This window comes from Xyrauchen texanus, chromosome 41, assembly GCF_025860055.1.
Source record: "Xyrauchen texanus isolate HMW12.3.18 chromosome 41, RBS_HiC_50CHRs, whole genome shotgun sequence".
In the NCBI taxonomy this organism is placed as follows: Eukaryota; Metazoa; Chordata; class Actinopteri; order Cypriniformes; family Catostomidae; genus Xyrauchen; species Xyrauchen texanus.
The window spans coordinates 20,341,697-20,362,593 of NC_068316.1; the positions used below are offsets into that span (position 1 = coordinate 20,341,697).

The 20,897-nt window shown below is 39.8% G+C and overlaps 1 pseudogene; it reads left to right on the forward strand.

Annotated features, from left to right (window-relative positions):
• The first annotated feature begins 7,568 nt into the window (after positions 1 to 7,568).
• On the forward strand, positions 7,569 to 20,813 carry LOC127634426 (phosphoenolpyruvate carboxykinase, cytosolic [GTP]-like; annotated as a pseudogene).
• Positions 20,814 to 20,897: the final 84 nt, after the last annotated feature.

The window sequence follows — 20,897 nt, forward strand, 5'->3', positions numbered from 1 at the left end:
ATTTACCAATATGACCATAAGGAGGCGACAACAGAACAACGCCAGCGAACTAGAATAAAAGTCCTGCTATTTTGCCAACTAGAAAAAAATGGGGTAGAATAGGGTAATAGTGCACAGTCATGAGTAACTGACGCAAATTGTCTAGCTTTTGTTGAACTGGATTGAGATGCTTTTGGATGTGCTTTTATCCAAAGCAACAGTACATCGTACAACCTGGGGTTGCTACAATTTAAATATATTCATCATTAATATTTACATATGGAAGATGAATATAATGAACTCACCAAGTATGAGGGTTACGTTTAAAACGTCTTCCACTACAGATTACAGAATAAATGGTTTAAAATGTAATTTGTAACGTATTCCGTTAGATTTATTTATTCCGAAGATAAAGCCAACTGATCTTGTTTCAAGGGTTTTTAGATATTTTTACATACATTTTTTTTTTTATAAAAGTTATCATCAAGAATAAGATATTTGGTCTTACTTGAGAGAGAAAAAAAGGGATCTAACATTAATTTTCTTGATAAAAAAATAATAATATCTTGCCTGGTAACAGGTGCATGTAAAATGGCTAGAAATAGCACTTTATCTTAGCATAAAGCTAAATATTCACATGCCAATTTACACAAGGTTTATTTCTGCTGCTCCAAACTTCTCAGTCTCCTTTGTGTCATCTTGGACTTAAACTGACACCTAGTGGCTTGGATGCTGATTCAATCATAATCAAATGTAACACATCTTAAAGGTGCACTCAGTAACTTTTTTCTTTGTGTCATCTTGGACTTAAACTGACACCTAGTGGCTTGGATGCTGATTCAATCATAATCAATCAGGCTGAAGCATGGCGGCGGCACAGTGTGCTGGTGGGGACAGTGGCGTCAGGACGTGCAGGGCTTGGTTGTATCCAAAGACCTCGATACGACAAGGCCCAGGGAAAGGACAGGCGTCGACTGGTCCAAGAAGAAATCCGATCAGGGGTGGAGGAAAGACGCATCAGCAGGATGGTGGGGATGCAACAACAGGGGCCGTGGACTCGATGTGAAGAGATAATGGACCGAAAGATCTCATGGTAAGAGTTGTGGAAAGCAGAGCCACACCGGATCCAGTTCCTTATCTGATCAGTCTACGATGTCCTCCCCAGCCCAACCAACCTTTTCTCCTGGGGCCTGATAAACACCCCCTCATGCCCTCTGTGCCAAAAAAGAGGGTCCATGGAGCAAATAGTAAGCTGCTGCCCTAAAGCCCTGGGAGAGGGACGTTATCGGTGGCACCACGATCAGGTGCTAAGGGTCATTGCAGAAGCCATCAGCACAGGGATCTCCCTCAGCAGGCACCAGCAGCCAGCACAGCGCTCAGTTGCATTTGTCAAGGCTGGAGAGAAACCACCACAGAGCAGGAACCCACCTGGGGAACTTCTGGCAACAGCCCGGGACTGGCAGCTAAAGGTTGACCAGGGAAGGCAGCTCAAATTCCCAGAAACCATCGCCACGACTACACTTAGGCCTGACATGGTTCTCCTTTCAGAATCATCAAGGCAGGTGGTCCTACTGGAATTGACTGTGCCCTGGGAAGACCGAATGGAAGAGGCGTTTGAACGGAAGAGGGCCAAGTACTAGGAATTGGCTGGTGAATGCCGTAGCAGAGGATGGAAGACCCGCTGCCTCACCATCGAGGTTGGCTGCCGAGGGTTTACCGGCCAGTCACTCTACAGGGCCCTCAAGCTCCTGGGAATAAGGGAACTGCACAACAAGAAAGCCATCAGGAACATCACGGATGCCGCTGAGAAGGCATCTAGATGGCTGTGGATCAAAAGGGGTGATCCGTGGATCACACATGCTACCTAGTCACAAGTCGGGGACTGATCACACCTGGCTGGGTCGCATGGGCGAGGGTGTATGATGTTGAAAGACCCGAAACACCCGATGACTCCAGGTTACATCTCTGATGATGTGTCTAGGTTGCCCCTGCAAGGTGTATGTTAAATCAGTTTCAGATATCATTGTAGAAATTTAGTATTCAGGGCTGGACTGGTAACCTGGCATAACAGGCAAAATGGATCAGGGGCGGACTGGCCATCGGGAGAACCAAGCGGGCTGGTGTTTCGGCCACGCTACCTGCGGAATGGGCCGCGATAAGCTAGAAGGAGCCAGTTCGTTATGCAGAACGGACCTCAAAACGGAGCCGCAATATGCAGAAAAGGACAGCGAACAACACATTTTGGCAAAGCAGGGCTGGACTGGTAATCTGGCATACCGGTCATTTTCCCCGTGGGCCGACGCACTTTGGGGCTGATCAGGGACGAAACGGGCCAAATGAGCCGCGATAAGCTAAAATGCGCCGCCACATTATGTAGAAAAAGGACAGCGAACACCCCTCGCTCAACATTTGGGCCAGTTGCTATGTAAAATCCTGGGCCAATTTCTCTTCACAGTCCAGCCTTGATGCAAAGTAATCTCTTCAGTAACCAAAATACTTCTTTAATGTAATTGTTTTTTTTTTCTCCCCAATTTGGAATGCCCAATTTTCAATGCATTCTAAGTCCTCGTGTTGGCGTAGTGACTCAATCCAGGTGGCGGAGGACGAATCTCAGTTGCCTTCATGTCTGAGACCGTCAACCTCTTATCACCTGGCTTGTTTAGTGTGTTACGGCGGAGACATAGCGCATGTGGAGGCTTTATGCCATCCACCAGGGCATCCACACACAACTCACCATGCACCTCACTGAGAGCGAACCACATTATAGCAACCATGAGGAGGTTACCCCATGTGACTCTACTCTCCCTAGCAACCAGGCGAATTTGGTTGCTTAGGAGACCTGGCTGGAGTCACTCAGGACGCCCTGGGATTCAATCTCGTGAACTCCAAGGGTGGTAGTTAGCGACTTTACTCGCTGAGCTACCTAGGCCCTGAAAGTAACTGTTTTTTTATTACCAACAATTAACATTTTAACTGTTGTGGAATACAGTTACTAATATTTTGTATTTAAATAAGTAATTATGTTACATGTATTCTGTTACTCCCCAATCCTGTATTCAGTGTGTTATGAATACCCTGTCTTGTTTCACTGTTGCCCTTTTGTTTACCATTGTTGTCACTTTTGCATTTCTTAGTTTTCACTTTAGTCCCTTATGTAACTCCATAGTCTCTTTGTTAGCGTTCGTGTTTCCTCTGTTCATTGTTTTCACCTGTCCTCATTAGTTTGCCTTTTACTTCTGTTAATCACCTTGTTATCTTGTTTGAGTTCTGTTTGTTCATTGGTCCCTTTTTCCCTTGTTTATGTATTTATACCCTGTGTCTTTGTTCAGTCTTCGTCTATCGTTGTTTGATGTTAACCCGGTGTATCTTTCCCTCCCGAGTTCCCTGTTCGTGTTTACCTTGGTCAGCTCACTCAGTTTATGTTTCATTTCCCCATCGTGGGTTGTTACTTTGTGTTTTCCCTGTGTTGTTCAATTAATAAAGTTCAACTGCGTTTGGATCCGCATCTCCTCGTCTGCTCCGTTACTCAAGCATAACACAGTGTTGGGTGTAATCCAATTATAAAGTAATGATTTATTGTAATCAATTTACATTATATAAAAAAAATTGTGTAATGCATTACATTTGAAATTCTTGTAATCAGATTACAGTTACTGACTTTCAATACATTTAATTACTTTTAAATCAATTTTAGGTTATGCTTATTTCTAAAATGTTACTTATGTTGAATACAAGAATTATGGCCCTGTAACGAGTCATTGTGAAGGAGAAATGTGAGGTGCTGAGTGATTTGTAACAATGAACAAGAAAGAAATACAGACATATTTTGAATGTATTGACCGGAACATGTTTTGGACAGTACAGTAAATTAAATGTAAAGTAATTAGTAATGTGATTAGTTTTCCAATTATGTAATTAGTAAAGTAGTCTGATTACAATTTTAGAAAAATATTTAGTGATTTGTAATGGAATACTATTTTGAAGTATTTACACAACACTGATCATAATGTATCAAAACAAAGGCTTACAGAATGTATTGCATTCTAAACAGACGCTTCACTATCTTTAAAAGGCCTATAGAGACAAAGTCACCACCACTGCATTTGTTAATAACTGACTGACAATGGAAAACAGTATTATAAGTACTGTACTTTGTTACGCAATCTAAAATTCATTATTTATTGCTAAAAGTTTCTTGTATTGGTAACAACAAAGCACAGAGGCCACACATCTGGAAATATAGAGGACACTGTGTGCTGATTTCCCTCAATTCAAATACCATAGAGCACTGCAATTATATTCAGCCAACAAGATCTAATCAATAAAATCAAGATAAAAAGTGACAAGATTAGAGAACTTGTTTATTCTATGACTTTCCATTCATCCACTGAATAGTTTACTCTCTTTTATCCACTGTTAGATACCCACTGATGAAACAGAATGCCAGTATTTACAGTGTTGCATTGGTGGTTTCCATATAAAAGGAGATTATTCAACACCTAATTAATCTCTTTGATGTTGTCAAATTGAACTGAAGAAAGAATTTTAACTTGCAATGTATGCATGTGTACAACATTTTGTAATTGTAATCATTTTCTAGGATCAAACAATAAGTATTTTTTAATGGGCTAAAACGCTAAGGGGAGTTATTTTGGGTTGACATGACGTATGCAATACTTTTTGTTTTTGCCTTACTGCTCAGTCCAAAGTGTAAAGTCCTCTTTTGTCTTCAAAAGTAGCGTGTAAGGGATTGTGTATATAGTCTTTGGTATCATAATGTAACCCGGACACACACACACAAGATGAGACAGTCACAATGTAAGTCAAAAACTGCTTTTATTGTTAACAATAAAAGCAGGCAAAAGTACAAACGGGCAAATCCAGTGAAGAGTTGTCGAGGGAAGCGTAGGGTCAAAAGCCGGGAATCAAAGAGAGTAAAGGGGGCAAATCCGGAGAGTAGTCGAGGGGAGCGAGGGTCAAAGCCGGGGTAAACAGGATCGAGAGGCGGGTAAACTAACAAAGGGAGTAGACAGGGGTACTAGGGGAACGAGGAGCTGGCAAGCTAAGGGGGTAATCAAGAGGAGTTCAAGAGGAGATCCAAAACTAGACGAGACTAGCGGGGGCAAAGACACGGGAAACTAAATACAATAACCAACACCCGTGAAACGGATGTGCTGTGGTATTTATAGGGGAAGGTGCAGGTGTAAACAATGAAAGGTGATGAGACGAGTGCAGGTGAAACGAATAAAGGGGTGATAGAGACGAGTGTAGGTGGTCATAATGTTCTGGCCATTGGGAGCGGGCATGTGAGCCCGAGGAGGGAGACCTGCTACGAGCATGAGAGCTCGTAGGAGCAAAACGAGCGTGGAAGCTCGAGGGAGCAAAACGAGCGTGCGAGCTCGAGGGGGCGGAGCGAGGGAGCGGGGTTCGTGACACATAAGCACAATCGTTGATAAAAGGTTTTTAATTATATATGTATTTACCTGAAGCATTTAAGTATTGTGAAAAGTATATCTAATAAAATATTTGTTGTCAGATATGAGTTGCTTGTAAACACTTATTTTATGTCCTAAAGTCCTTAGCTGGATAATTTTCATGGTCTGTCTATTGAGAAACATATATTACAAGCTGAGTTTTCTAACCATCACTGTTGACATGTAGTCTAACAAGGGTGTGTACTGATACAAAACTGAGAAAACGAATCTGGTCATAGGGATACATTTATTTAGTAGATGTTACCTAACAAATGTGTTGCTCATGCAATATTAATTTTTATTATTTAATGCTTTTGGTCTCTGAAAGTTGAGCTACTGTTACTTCACACTGACTAAAGTCTAACTACAATGGCTCTTTCACCTTATCTTGATCCTATATCCACTTATCTAACACTCTTTCACAAACACTGTGATCTTTAGCCTGTTCCCAGTGTCCCTGTCCGATCTAACGTCTCACACACTCTCTCTGTCTCAATCATTCTCAATCTGAAGGCTGCAGCCTAGTTAGCAGTGTTGGGTAAGAAAAAAGTAATAAATAAATAACTACTAATTACATCTTCTACAGTGTAATTTGATAACTGTACTAATTACAATTACTGTAATTGCATTACTTTTAACTTATTACTTTTTAAAACCCTTGTCAACCTCAACCAGATGAAAAATACAAGGATAGATATGAAATTATTCCTTTAATTCTTTCAAATAAATCATATTCCTCAGCATTCAGCACTAGAATGAGATGGTCTAGTAAATGTGCAAGGCCACGAAGGATGCACTTGAAGCATCCTCCAAAATATGGCGAACGAAGGCTGTGAAACGAGGATGCCTTCCAAGGATCCTCACAATTGAGATGGCCTTCAAATGTGCTTGATGATGTGGCAGCTGAGATATACAGCCAAACTAGGCTGCAGCCTTCTGATTGATAAGCACACATAGTCATTCCACTGCCGACTTTGCATGCATTAGAGCTTACAATGCATTTAGTTTTGCTGCAGTTTTGGTGTGCACTGACAACTCGACATTACTTTACAATACAGGCTTCATTGCGAGAGTTGCCTTAGTACATAGAGTGTTCAAATGTACTTTCATAATTGTATCTCTATCACAAAAACACAATAAATCTCTAGGTATACATTAACTAGAGCTTAATTCCAAACACTGATCAAGGATTTATGTTGTATAAGAAATAACCTCTCCCGTCTCAAAGATTGCCTGATAAATCACAACCAATGGTTAATTTGTTTAGTTTCTAATCAAATCTTTATTTCCAATGATCACCATTGCACTATGGGTAACACTGGCCTAATAACTCTGCTTAATATTTCTATGGTATCTTTTACAAACAATTTATAAACTATTATAGCCAGCTTAACCATTATTGTTCTCTAAAAATATATACCTATAATGGTAATTATTTAATGCATTAGGTATCATGAACTAACAAATAACAATATATTTTTATAGCATTCATTAATCTTTGTTAATGCTAGTTAATAAAAATTAAATTGTTCATTCATTGTTAGCTCATGTTAGCTCTTCATAGTGTATTAATTAATGTTAACATACTGTATACTATTTTATATATTTTTTAAAATAATTATTTCTATATGTTGAAATGAACATAAACCAAGATTAATACATGCTGAAAAAGTATTGTTCATTGTTATTTCATGTTAACTAATGTTGTTAATTAATTGAACCATATTGTAAAGTGTTACCAATATTAGGCCTATAAGAATACATTACCCTACAATTCACCATAATATATATTATATGACTAGTAAAGCTGGGAGGCCCAGCTAAAAAGGGCCCGACAGGATGACTAGACAAGGCCAGCCCACCAGCTTAGTTTTTTTTTTTTCTTTTTTAGCTTAGTTCTTTTTCTTTTCTTTTTTCTTCAGCTGGGCAGTCAGGGTGTTTGAACTGTTGCACCATTAAATCAACACTTAATGTAAAGTAATTAGCAGACATACTGGCAACTGGGCACGTTATAACCGTCTTTTTTCCATGTAATTACCATCTTATTAATCTCAATGAACATTTAAAAGTGTCTCGAGCCCTACGCACACAGACACACAGCTGTGATGATGAATGGAGCGACGTCACTGAGCCAACGAGCTTCCGCGTGATCATTTACACACCGTCAACTTTTGTCAACATCTGCTGACTCGGCACGAACACCGCTTCAGAACTCAGGGAAGCTTTAAAAATAAGATTCTGCTTTATAGTACTTTAATTTATCGTCTATTTGCAACCAGAGCTGAGCAGCAGCGCGGGACGTGCGGCACGAGCTCATCGTGTCCATTGCCGAATCGGATACACAGGAACCAATATGCTTACATTAGCAGGCAGACAGTAAAGTTCTCGTTCGTCCGTGATTTAACACAGTGTTTGTGCACATTTGGTTGTTTTCCACTTCGTCGTGTTTTATTGAAAGCGCTCTCCTACTCTACTGAAATGCTGAAACTTTGAAAATATGCTTAAATACTAGGAAGTTTGCTAATACAGAAGGCTTTATTTATTATTGAAACATACTATGCTCTCAGGTTGGTTTGAAATTGGGAGAAGAGCGTGTCATGATTGGCGGAGGATATGAGGGTGGGATCAGCTAACGATAAGTTACACGTGTTAAAGTGCAAGGGTCTTACTCTACCTCAAGTGCTGGGCTTCATTATAGTCTGTTATGAGAGGTGACCAGGATTGAAGAGGACCAAGTCACCCCTCTCATATTACTTTTTTAATTAATATATATACACATTTATTTATATATATTTTTTCTTTCTTTCTCATAAGACATAATTTAAGTTGTTTACTGCACCAAATTTACAGTATTTGCACCAAAGATGTCGTGCCTGTTGCTTGGAGTACTAAGGAGGTGAGTGTTTTTTTAAAAATATCTTTATTATTATCATTGCTTAATATGGTTACAATTTCTAAATCTCTGCCTAGTATTAGCATTCACCGCCATGCAAATTGTATCACTCCATCTTGCATGGTGTTTCATATCTCTATGGTTAACAAACCTTATTGGTGACTCATTGAAATAAGAAATGTTTGGAAATGGTTAATTGAATGTCCATACACAGTGGCCAAAGAACTGCCAAACCTTTAAGAATTAAAGGTATACCTAGCATGAATTTACTGGCTGTCCCATTCAATATATTGCATTTGGGTTTTCGCCAAAGTAAACATCCTTGTTGTATAGTTTATTGATGAGAGAATAGATATTTAAACAGACTTGCATCATTCCTGTAGAATTACAGGTTCAACTCCCTTTTTGAGGGGATAGTGAATTGTACTACAAAACTGAATTATCTTGATGGGGTTATATTGAGATAAATAGCTAATTATAATACCCTAAAGTGTTATAGTTCTGGTACTCCCAAATAATGAATTTTGACACATATTATGTACATGTCATTGTATACGCACTATACCTAGGTATGCTGAAACGTAAGTCACGTAGAGAACTGGCTTTTCTCCTTAATGGTTATAGACAGGTTTTAACATATAGCCTAAGAGATAAATCACCTCGACTCTGAAAAGGAATCGGCAGTATCATAATGTGTCTGAACATTTGGTTAATTTAGATCATTTATTTTCTATAATCAAGAAAGAAGGTGTGTTATGAATGGGCAGTCACACATAACAGACATTCTTTTGGCCTTTCAAAGCAAGAATGAGTTATATAGTGAGAGCGAGCATGTTGATGTCGAATTAAAGAATGTCTTGGCAGATATTATTGCATATCCTTGTTCAAAACTATATCTGCTCTGTCACTCTCACCAGACTAAGTGATTATATCAACAGAAGACTTCAAGTAAATATGAACAGTGTGAACGTCACTTGCTAAACTTTACCCTACACATGCATGATACCAGGAACTGATTGTTGCACGTACTTTTGGTGTACGTGTGTGTGTGTGTGTGTGTGTGTGTGTGTGTGTGTATTGAGTCAAAGAGTCTAATAACTTGTTTAACAAGAACCATTTTCACTGAAGTGCCCATGCAAGGAGTAGGGCTACTGCAACCCTTGTTGCATGTATATGTTTCAGAAAGTAAAGGCTATAGTTTTTGGCTCAGTTTCATTGCTACACATATTTTTCTTAAAATGTGTGTTATGTGTGCATGCATGAACACAGTTTGCTGTTTGTGGCCAGGCTCAATTCAATCAGGCTCTGAGGGGAGGGGAGTGAATGCAAGGGAGTCCGTCTGATTGATCAGTTCATGTGGGGGTGTGTTTATTTACTGCCTAAGATAATTAATGGTGTAAAGCTCAGCCATTATTGGGAGAGGGAGAGATTGTGGGGGTCAAAATGGTGATAGACTTAGAGACTTATCTTTTTTCTAGTAAAGTTCATATACATGTTATGAATTTAGAAAACAATAGATTGGGAACATGGAGAAGAATGTGCTGGAGTCGGGGTTGGGACTTGAGCTAAACAAAATAAATGGGTAAAAGTCAGCGATCTGACCATTTCTTGCTTCACTTTAGATATCCTCCCTATTTTAGCCACCAGGCTTTCCAGTCACAAGTCGTCTTGTTAATTGAAAATGCTTCCAGCGTTCAGCTTGTCTTAAATTATTTTTGACCCTTACAGACTAAACCTGAATGGCAAGGACAGAAGTCAGCCCTCTGTCATGTAATCATTGTTCTGTTTTTGTTGTGTTGTTTGTTAATGTCTCTTTTCTTTCTCTTTATCTCTCTCCCTTTCTCTACCTCATTCTTTCTGTGCTTTCTTGTGGTAAGGGTTAAAGAAAAAGGACATTCTTGTCCCTTATTTATGTCTCTGCCTTGTTTTTTTCTTTCTTTTGTTTATTTTGCACACTTTAACACTGTAGCCATGTACATTTGTAGTGATACAGACCTGCTTATTCTTTAGAATTACTATTTTACATATTTGGGAAGTAATAGAAGTATATCATTCACTCAAAAGTAAAGTCATCCAAACTATGAAATAGCACAGAAGTATGGGAATTATGGAGTGATCAAAAAATTTTAAAGGTGAAGCTAGTAATTTCTGCACCGCACCACTAGTCACCAAACGGAAGTGCAAAAATAATGACTAGTTTCCAATATTGAAGTTTCCAGAACACTCCCCTCATCTGCCATTGGTCAAACAAACAATATTCTCGCACCAGGCATACACCATTGGTTGAGTCGGGATGTTGCTATGTTGAGATTTTTGGTATACTCTAAACAAATAGAGCAATATTTTGATAGCACTACTGAGCCACAATATAAGTTTATCTCAATCTACATCATTTGTGGCATAAAGTAGTTTACCACAAAAAAATTGTCAACTCGTCCAGTGAGGCACTTACAATGGAAGTAAATGGGGCTAATTTTTGGAGGGTTTAAATGCAAAAATATCAAGCTAATAATTTATTAACAGCACTTACATGAATTCTTCTGTTAAAACTTGTGTATTGTTTGAGTAAAAAACTGTAAAGTTGTTAAAATCATCGTTTTTATAGGATTATAGGTTCGTCATGGGAACAAAGTTATAAAATTGGATATAAATTTATACAGAAATGGGTAGTAAGTGATTTTATCTCACTAAATGTTTACATGCATATTGTTTACGTCTTGTGGCTATACTTTTGAAATAGTGAATATTTTAGCATTTACAGATTAGCCCCATTCACATCCATTGTAAGTGTTTCATTGTAACTAAGATTTTGGCTTTGAAAAGGAGGGACGTGTCAAAATGGTTTGTTAATCATCATTATGCTATAAATGCTGTGGATTTAACTTAATTTGTATTGAACCCGGAATATTCCTTTAAATGGAAATCAACAAACAAATACCTTAGTTATAGTTGACTCTCCATATTAAGTCGGGATAAACAAATCAAAACTATATATATTTTATTTTCTTCAAAGTAGCCACCTTTTGCCTTGATGCCAGCTTTGCACACTTTTGGCATTCTTTCAACCTATTTCATTTGGTGCCAATTCGGGATGCTTTTCCAACAACCTTGAAGGAGTTACCTTATATGCTGGCAATTGTTGGCTGATTTTCCATCACCTTCCAGTTCAATGTTTCTGCTAAAGAAATGTATAATGTAACATTTATATATCATTCTATAGTTTTGCTAAGAAAACGTTTCTTTGGCAAAATGTATATTTGTCTTCAAAACTTATTTCAAACATTGAAGTACTGCATAAGCCTTTAGATAGTTTTTGATGATTTTAAAATCATGAAAAGCATAAATTCAGTCAAGTTTGTCCAAATGTTTGACTGGTAGTGTACAAATAGTGCCTTTTGTTCCAAAGGTCACCAATAATTAGTCTTAGAGATTCTAAATCAGTTATCTTTCAGCTTTAGTCAAAGATATAAGTAACACATTTGAGATCAACAGAATGTTTATTCATTAATCTTAAATTTCATCATGTAGATCCATATGTACAGCTGAGGTCTGTAGACTAGACTTGAAAAAGTTTAGATAGTAGATATGTTCCACCTGGATCTGGAGTAAAACATACTGGATTACCTTCACTGAAACCTTGTACCTTTTTCCATGGACAGTGCCTGCAGAAGAAGCGGAGCAATGTGATTTGAAGGCTTTTTAGTGTTGTTGTTTATGTGAATGCCTGCTGGTGAAATGTCAGTCCAAACCAGTTTACAAACCTCAAATACCTCTGTCTGGCCCTTACTATTAAATGTTAATTGTGTTTGCATGCATGTTAATAAGTGTGAGGACAACATTAGAAGTTAGGCTGATGTATCATTAATCAGATCTGGTTTGACCTGGTAGCTGTGAGAAAATAACCCTTATATACCATGCCTATGATTGGCATTCTTTTTAAAGAACTGATCACTCCTACACATGTTCCACTGACATTATGCAGGACCTGGTGCCCAATCTTGCCCCATTTTTTTCATGCAGCTCCTGGAGAACAAACCCAAAACCTTCAGAACCCCCCTTGGTTTCTCAATAATTCAATTAAAACTAAAATATTTTAAGCATCAATCCAAAACTTTGGTCACAAGACTTTCAATAAATTATGTTGTTTGCCATTTTGGAGGTTTACTTGGATTAACATCTTGTGTTAGTCCTGAAGCAACATTCCTGTCAAGCAAACAGTTCTTACCATAACCATTAACTTTAATACTAACCATTATCATTTCATGAAATCAAAGGGAAATTATTGGTTGATAAAAATGTTTATTGAAGCACCAACATTAAGCCTGACCCTAAAATACGATTGGTTGATAGGAATGTTGTTCCAAGACCTACAAGGATGTTGATCCAGGAACATGTCCTACTTTCTGTCATCTGTCACCTCATGGTGTGATTAATGCTAGACAGTGGTTTATTGTTTGTAAAGGAAAGTCTATGAAGAGTTATATTATTATTGTATGTTTTTGTATGTTGAATTATGTCTCTACAGGCGGAATGCCCTCAGTACAGCTTCAGTTGGGGCCCGGTCCCTCTCCTCCATCCCCTCTTTGCCTCCATCTGTGGCTCAGTTTGTGTCAGGGGCCGCATCTGAGTGTAAACCTGCCAAAGTGCACTTGGTCACAGGCACACCAGAGGAGACATCAGATATTCTGGCCAACCTGGAGAAAGATGGCATGGTGAAAAAACTCACCAAATATGAAAACTGGTGAGTTGCCACAGACTGCTTCAAGGCTGGTTTTGCTACTTCTTTGCGAAGACTTTGATCTTGTGTGCTTTTTCCCCCCGCAAGTGTCTTTTCATATTGAAATAATTCAAGCTAATACTAAGGACAACATGAATGATTTGACATTGTATTAAACTTTATGTAAATTTGTTCTGATCTGTAATACATTTTGATTGCTGTGTGCAGCTGGCTGGCACGTACTGACCCTAAAGATGTGGCTCGTGTGGAAAGTAAGACAGTGATTATCACTAAGGATCAGAGAGACACTATTCCCATCCCCACTGAAGGTGCCAAGTCCCAGCTGGGCAGCTGGATGAGTGAAGGAGACTTCCAGAAGGCCAGAGAGGATCGCTTTCCTGGCTGCATGGCAGGTGTGTGTGCTACCTGAAACTACTGATCAATAACTGAAACCAGTCAAGTATTTCAGCTAACCACCAGAGAAATAGGAAAAGTTGTGGCAAATACATCAGTCCCAAGACAAGTGAATAACATAGTTCAGATAAATGGGTTTTCAATTAAATTTGAAACTGTTGGACTCAGGAAATATCATGGAGATGTTGGGGGAGGAGTTCCAGAGTTTAGGAGCAGTGACAATGAAAGACCTGCCACCCACTGAGGACAATCTGAATTTTGGTACAGCTAGTAAGTTAGCATAGGAGGACCTAAGAGAGTGCGCAGGAGTGAAAGGGTGAATCAGTTCCGACAAATAGGTGTCAAGCTTTAGAGAGTTTGGAAAATAGTAACAATATTTTAAATTGTTTACGATAGGAAACAGGTAGCCAGTGCAGTTTGTCTAAAATGGGAGTGATGTGACACAAGATCTTTAGGGACAATTAGCAGGATTTTAGTTTATCATTGTTTAATTTGAGGAAGTTTTTAGCCTTCCACACTTTTAGGCCTTCGATGCATGATTTAATGGAAGGAGGTGGAAAACCTACCGGGGACTGAGAACTAATGTATATTTGCATATTGTCATCATAACAATGATAATTAAGACTATGTTGTCATATTTTGTGGCCAAGGAAGAGCATATAGATAAGGGAAAGTAGAGGACCAAGAACTGATCCCTGCGGTACACTTCGAGAGACGGGGGCAGTCTGTGACTTGTAATTATTGATACAGACAAATTTGTAATGGGTTAAATTCCCAGGGAACAGACAAACAGATAAAATATGTAACTTGAATGCACTCCAGACCATAATGCAGGATAGTCCAGAAGGAGATAGACTTAGGGTGTGTTCACACTTGGCAGGTTTGGTTCGATTAAAACAAACTCTGGTGCGATTGCTCTGTTAGTGCGGTTCATTTGAACAAGTGTGAACACTGTCACCCGAACCTTGGTGTGCTCCAAATAAGCGAACCGAGACTGCCTGAAAAGTGGGTCTCGGTCCGCTTCCAAACGAACTCTGGCACGGTTTGATTAATATATGAATGCAACATGGACCAAAGACTTCTAAAAGGACCAAAAACAGGAAGTAATTTGCCTAATACTGACCTCAAGCATACATGATTCTTCTCATTATAGGAGCTATGTTTCCCATTACAGTTCGGTACTGGCGTCGGTATCGCCCGTCAGCTGTCCTTGCAGCATATCTGCGTTTGTGTGTACAACGGAGGAATTCCTGGAGTTGTTTTGACTCCTTTACACATTTTATTAACTCTTCGTTTGTTCTCAGCTGGTAAAAATACCACCATATATACATATATACATCCAACGAGGACATTTCGCCAGCATTGTTTTGGATGTTCGGTAAGTTCTGTCAAAAAATATACGTCATAAAAGCTGTCCAATCAGGTTGTGACTTTTCCCTGATGCCTTTGGTTTTGTATCGTTAGGTTCGGTGTTAAAAATGTGTGTGAACGCTAAATGAACCAGGACTAAATGTATCATTTTCATTTTTGGTCCAGACCAAGAGACCCAAACTACAAGTGTGAACACACCCTTAATACTATTTGTAGTGCTTAAAAGTAAAAATATTTGTATCTTTATATCCCTCTGTAGGACGGACAATGTATGTGATCCCCTTTAGTATGGGCCCAGTGAACTCTAGTCTTGCAAAGTTTGGTGTTCAGGTGACAGATTCTCCATATGTGGTGGCTAGCATGGGCATCATGACACGCATGGGAACTCCCGTCCTGGAGAAACTGGCAGAGGGAGCAGAGTTTGTGCGTTGCCAACACTCTGTGGGCAGACCTCTACCACTCAAAGGTATTGAACTAGTTTACATTAATGTTGAATGTAATTAATGCTTCAACCCTTATTTGGCTAATATTCATGCCTTTTTTGTCTATACCTCTTCCTCTACTCTTCCCTCCCAGCTCCTTTAGTAAACAGCTGGCCTTGTAATCCAGAGAAGGTGTTGATCTCACATCTCCCAGACACAAGACAGATCCTGTCCTTCGGCAGCGGTTACGGTGGAAATTCACTGCTTGGAAAGAAGTGCTTCGCTCTTCGTATTGCCTCTCGTATTGCCAAAGATGAGGGCTGGTTGGCTGAACACATGCTGGTAAGGGACTCCAGAAACAATACAGGGGCCTCGTTTAGAAAGATGTGCATAGAATATTTCAAAACGTGAATGTTCAATAATTTCCTGTTGTTGAATGTTCCTGCAAACAATTCATAAAACATCCATGCTCAAAAAGTTTTTTAGTGTTGGGGATCAAACCTAGGATCAGATCTGATTGTATTTGTCCTTTAATAATTATGCCTAGGATCTTTTATTTGTCCTGCATAATTTACAGTATTTGAAATCAAAGTTAAAATTATTTAAAACTTTTTGTAGTTTACAACCTTACATATTGCCATTTTGATCAAGTAGCAATCAAGCACCTTGATATAAACTTGCTGTCCATCTACTCTATTAGCTAGTGAAATTGGGATGATTTATTAACATTAATTAATTAATTTAATTTAATTTGACCAATTGTCACACATTATACATACATTTCTGCATATACATGGTGAAATTATTTATTTTTCACATATCCCAGCTAAGCTGGGGTCAGAGTGCAGGGTCAGCCATGATACGGCGCCCCTGGAGCAGATAGGTTCAAGGGCCTTGCTCAAGGGCCCAACAGTGGTGTCTTGGTGGTGTTGGGGCTTGAACCCACAACCTTCTGATCAGTAACCCAGAGCCTTAACCGCTGAGCCACCACTGCCCCACATGTAATTGATATAAATATTTGTTTCTCTCTCTTTCCTCTAGATTCTTGGAATCACAAGTCCTCAGGGAGTGAAGCGCTACATTGCAGCAGCTTTCCCCAGTGCTTGTGGGAAAACCAACCTGGCCATGATGAAGCCGGCAATGCCAGGCTGGAAAGTTGAGTGTGTGGGCGATGACATTGCCTGGATGAAATTTGACAGTCAGGGTGAGAACATAACTTGTTTTACACATCCTAAGCAATTATTTTACACTATAACATGGTTGGTTATACAGAGGACAAAAAAACACCACAAGATCTATTATATTTTAAAACCAAAATTAGTACATGGCTCAGCAAGCAAAACACTCATAAAATTAGCCTTATATCTAAAGTAAACATACTAATAAAGTATGTACTAACCAGTTGCTAAGAAACAGTTTGGCTGTATATTGTACTAATGTATGTTAGTAATGTTTGCCGGCTGTTCTCTGTGGCTATAAATAGATGTTTTTAATACAGACTGTATTTTGTATCCCTCCACTAGGTAAGCTCAGAGCTATTAACCCAGAAAATGGTTTCTTTGGAGTTGCCCCCGGGACGTCCCTAAAGACCAACCCTCATGCCATGGCAACCATCTCCAGAAACACAGTGTTCACTAATGTGGGAGAGACTAGTGATGGAGGGGTATGGTGGGAGGGTCTGGAACCACCTGCATCTGGAATCAAGCTCACCGACTGGCATGGAAAATCATGGAAGTATGGTATGTAGTTTGCTAAAAGCATATTCTCTGTATTGTTTTCTTGAGCTAATGTTTGCTACATCAAGATCACAGGAAGAATTTGTAATAATAATAAATACAGATGTGGTAGACACGCCTCTCGTTTGTCAGTAAAGGAGGAAGCAGGAACCGCATTGACGACTTTAATTACAACTTAAAACACTGAACTGGAACATAATAACATGACGACACACACACACACACACAGCTCTATGTGTGCCTCTCTCTCTCCAGCACTTCCGACTCCTCCTCTTATCTCTCTCCTGCTTTTTGGGCCGCTCAGCACCAGGTGTGCACACTCACAGCCTGGCCACGCCCTCCTCCTCGTCACATACCCCTACCGCCCGATTCGGCCCGGGGAGAGTTCTGGACTGATTTACTCTCCCCCTCCCTTCCTTCCTGGAGGGGAGGAGTTGCCCCCTTTGGCCATATTGCCAACTGGTCTTCCCCACCTCCTGGATACCTGGGCAGGACAAGGGGAGGGGAGAGGAAAAGGGGGCGAGAGAGAGGGAGAGAGAGAAAAAAATCTCCAGTTCCCTACCACGCCGCCATTTGTTCCCTGGGTAGTGGTCCTTCGCAATGCCTTGCCTCCTGGCAGACAGCAGCTAGCTCCTCCACGTCCTTGTAGATGTCAGTGGCTGCTCCACCTCCAGGCGGACGGCGGCAAGCTCCCCCGCCCCCTGGTGGATGGTAGCGGCTCCTCCACCCTCTAGCGACCGGCAGCAGCTCCTCCACTTCCTGGCGAACAGCAGCGAGCTCCCCCGCCCCCTAGCAGCTGACAGTGGCTCCTTCGTCTCCTGGTAGATGGCAGCGAGTTCCTCTGCCTTCGGGCGTACTGCTTCAATACCACTGCATCAAACCTCCTCGCCTTTGCAAACCTCAATCAGCGGTGAGGGTTCTCTGATGGCGTGTCTTCCTCCAGTCCCCGGTTTCGGCATCAGTGTGGCAGACACTCCTCTCGTTCGTCAGTTAAGGAGGAAGCAGGAACCGCATTGACACTCAACAAGACTTTAATTACAACTTAAAACACTGAACTGGAACACAATATGATGACACACACACACACACACACACACACACACACACACACAGCTTCGTGTTTGTCTCTCTCTCTCTCCAGCACTTCCGGCCCTGCTCTTATTTCTCTCCCGCTGATTGGGGCGCTCAGCACCAGGTGTGCACACTCGCAGCCCGGCCTCGCCCTCTTCCTCGTCACAACAGAGTCACACTTCTAACAAAAGCTGCACAAATCTTGAAAACATTTATGCCATTTTTATTACGAGTGGAATGTATGGGAGGGAGCTCTACATGTTCATTTTCAACATTTCAAATGCTGATGAAAATTTGTTTTGGTTTTGCAATCAAAATATCAATTGGTCCTACTAAATTTTAACCACGCTTAATAGCCCTGTACATAATTATAGTATTTTTTTTTGTCTTATATTGACCATTAGATTTAACCTACAGTATGTGCTTAATCTGTTTGTCTTTCTTATTTTTCTCAGGTGATTCAACACTGTGTGCCCACCCGAACTCCAGATTTTGTGCACCAGCTGGCCAGTGTCCCATCATAGACCCACGGTGGGAGAGTGATGAGGGCGTCCCAATCGATGCCATCATTTTTGGTGGTAGAAGACCAGAGGGTGGGTGTCAGTGAACCAAATTCTGCACTATTTGCACATTATTTACACTGTTATTAGATATTAGTATTTGTAACAGAGATAATAAAGATTTCATTTTCTCTAAATGTACTTGTGCCTGTTTCCCAGGTGTGCCTCTGGTGTACGAGTCATTTAACTGGCGTCATGGTGTGTTTGTGGGCGCTTCCATGAGATCCGAATCTACAGCCGCTGCTGAACATAAAGGTACAATCTGACTTTCAATTCCCCATATGATAAATGTAAAGGAATTCAGTAATCAACAGTATTATTACACAGCTCTCTGGAACACTCGATTCTGATTGCGCCACCCAACGTTCTGATATTGGACAATGGAACTGAACGTGGCCAATCCGTAAATGTTAAAATACTCACTAATTCAAAAGTAGAGCAACAAGATGTGAACAAAATGCATGTTAACATGATTTTAGTGTGATAAAATCACTTACTAACCTTTTCTGCATAAAGTTATATCCAATTTGACAACTTTGTTGTAAGTTTTTAACAACTTTCCAGCTCAAAAATACACAAGTTTCCACAGAAAAACTTATGTAAGTTATTTTATAAACCGATAGGCATCAAATTTCTGCCGTTAAACCCTCCAAAAATTGGCCCTATTCACTTCCATTCCATTTTTTGAAAAGGAGGGACTAGTTGAAATTATTTATTGTGGTAATCAACATTATGCAACACTGTGTATTAATGTACAATCAGCTTGTCCATATTGCGAAATAAACCCTCTTCTATGTGTTAGGTTCCTGACCACCATGTCTGGGTTTAATTTGTGGTATCGACAAGCTGACTGTACATTATCCCTTACATTTTATATTTAGTAACTTTAAACTCTGACTCACATAGTGATCAGAAAGTTTGTTACTGAAAATCTTTAATAACCTATAATATGTATCACTCATATTCTTTAGGCAAAGTTATCATGCATGACCCCTTCGCCATGCGTCCTTTCTTTGGCTACAACTTTGGCGATTACCTGGCCCATTGGTTGAGTATGGAGACACGGAAGGCCCAGACCCAGCTCCCTAAAATCTTCCATGTTAACTGGTTCGAAAAGATAAGAAGACCAGCTCCTTCCTCTGGCCAGGGTTCGGAGAGAATGCCCGTGTCCTCGAGTGGATCTTCAGCCGATGTGGCCGAACCAGCTGAAGATGAGGCTGCCACCAAAAGCATTATTGGTTGGATCCCTCAAAAGGGTGCCATAAACACAGAAGGCCTGGGTGGTAATATAGATATGGGTGCCCTATTTGACCTGCCCAAGCCCTTCTGGCAGAAAGAAACACAGGAGCTCAGAACCTACTTCACCCAACAGGTTGGTGCTGATCTACCTGCACAGGTGGAGGGAGAGCTGAGAGCGCTGGAGGAGAGAGTTAAGGATTGAATTAACACTACATTACATTTATGCTGAGTAGACATAAGTCATAGAAACGGGTTTAGGTGGAAGTAACTGTTTTAGTGTGAATGACTGTTGCACTGCAGTGAACACTGCACTGGAGAAAGCCACAATCAGTGGTATTAATACAAAGGTGCCTTATTAGATTTTACAATAGAAGGGAAAGACTCTATTTACTGTTTACAAGCTGTCTCCCAAAATGTCTGTTTTGAAGACATAAAATATGTATAAAGATATATACATAGCACACCCATTCCGGAAATAAAATGCAGCACGTGAGTACGCTACATAAAATTTAAAGGGATTGTTCACCTAATATGAAAAAAACATCCAAATATAAAAATGCTACCATCATTTACTCAGTCTCATATTGTTCCAAACCCTTTCTTTCTTCAGTGGAATACAAAATGAGGTGTTAAGTAAAATGTTGTGACCTATTCAATCACCATTCACATTCATTGCAGGAAAAATAATTCTGAGCAAAATTAAAGTCTTTAAGGAAACCACACATAATTTTTTACATTTACTGGTGACCTAATAAAAGCAGAAAAATGTAGAAAGTATAATTATTTCCTTTAAAAAAATATGCCTTTTATTAGTGGAATGATTGACAAGCTTACACTTGAGCGAAGGTTGAAGAATCTTGACCAAAGAGTACTGATGAGTTTCAGTCACTGAATGTATGTTTTTACCTGAGCTGACAGAATAAATAAAAATTTTGAATCTTAATGTGTCTGTTTTTTATTTTTTGTTTTACATCACAATGATTATAATACAGTTTTTCCATTGTCATAAAAATGGAAGCAA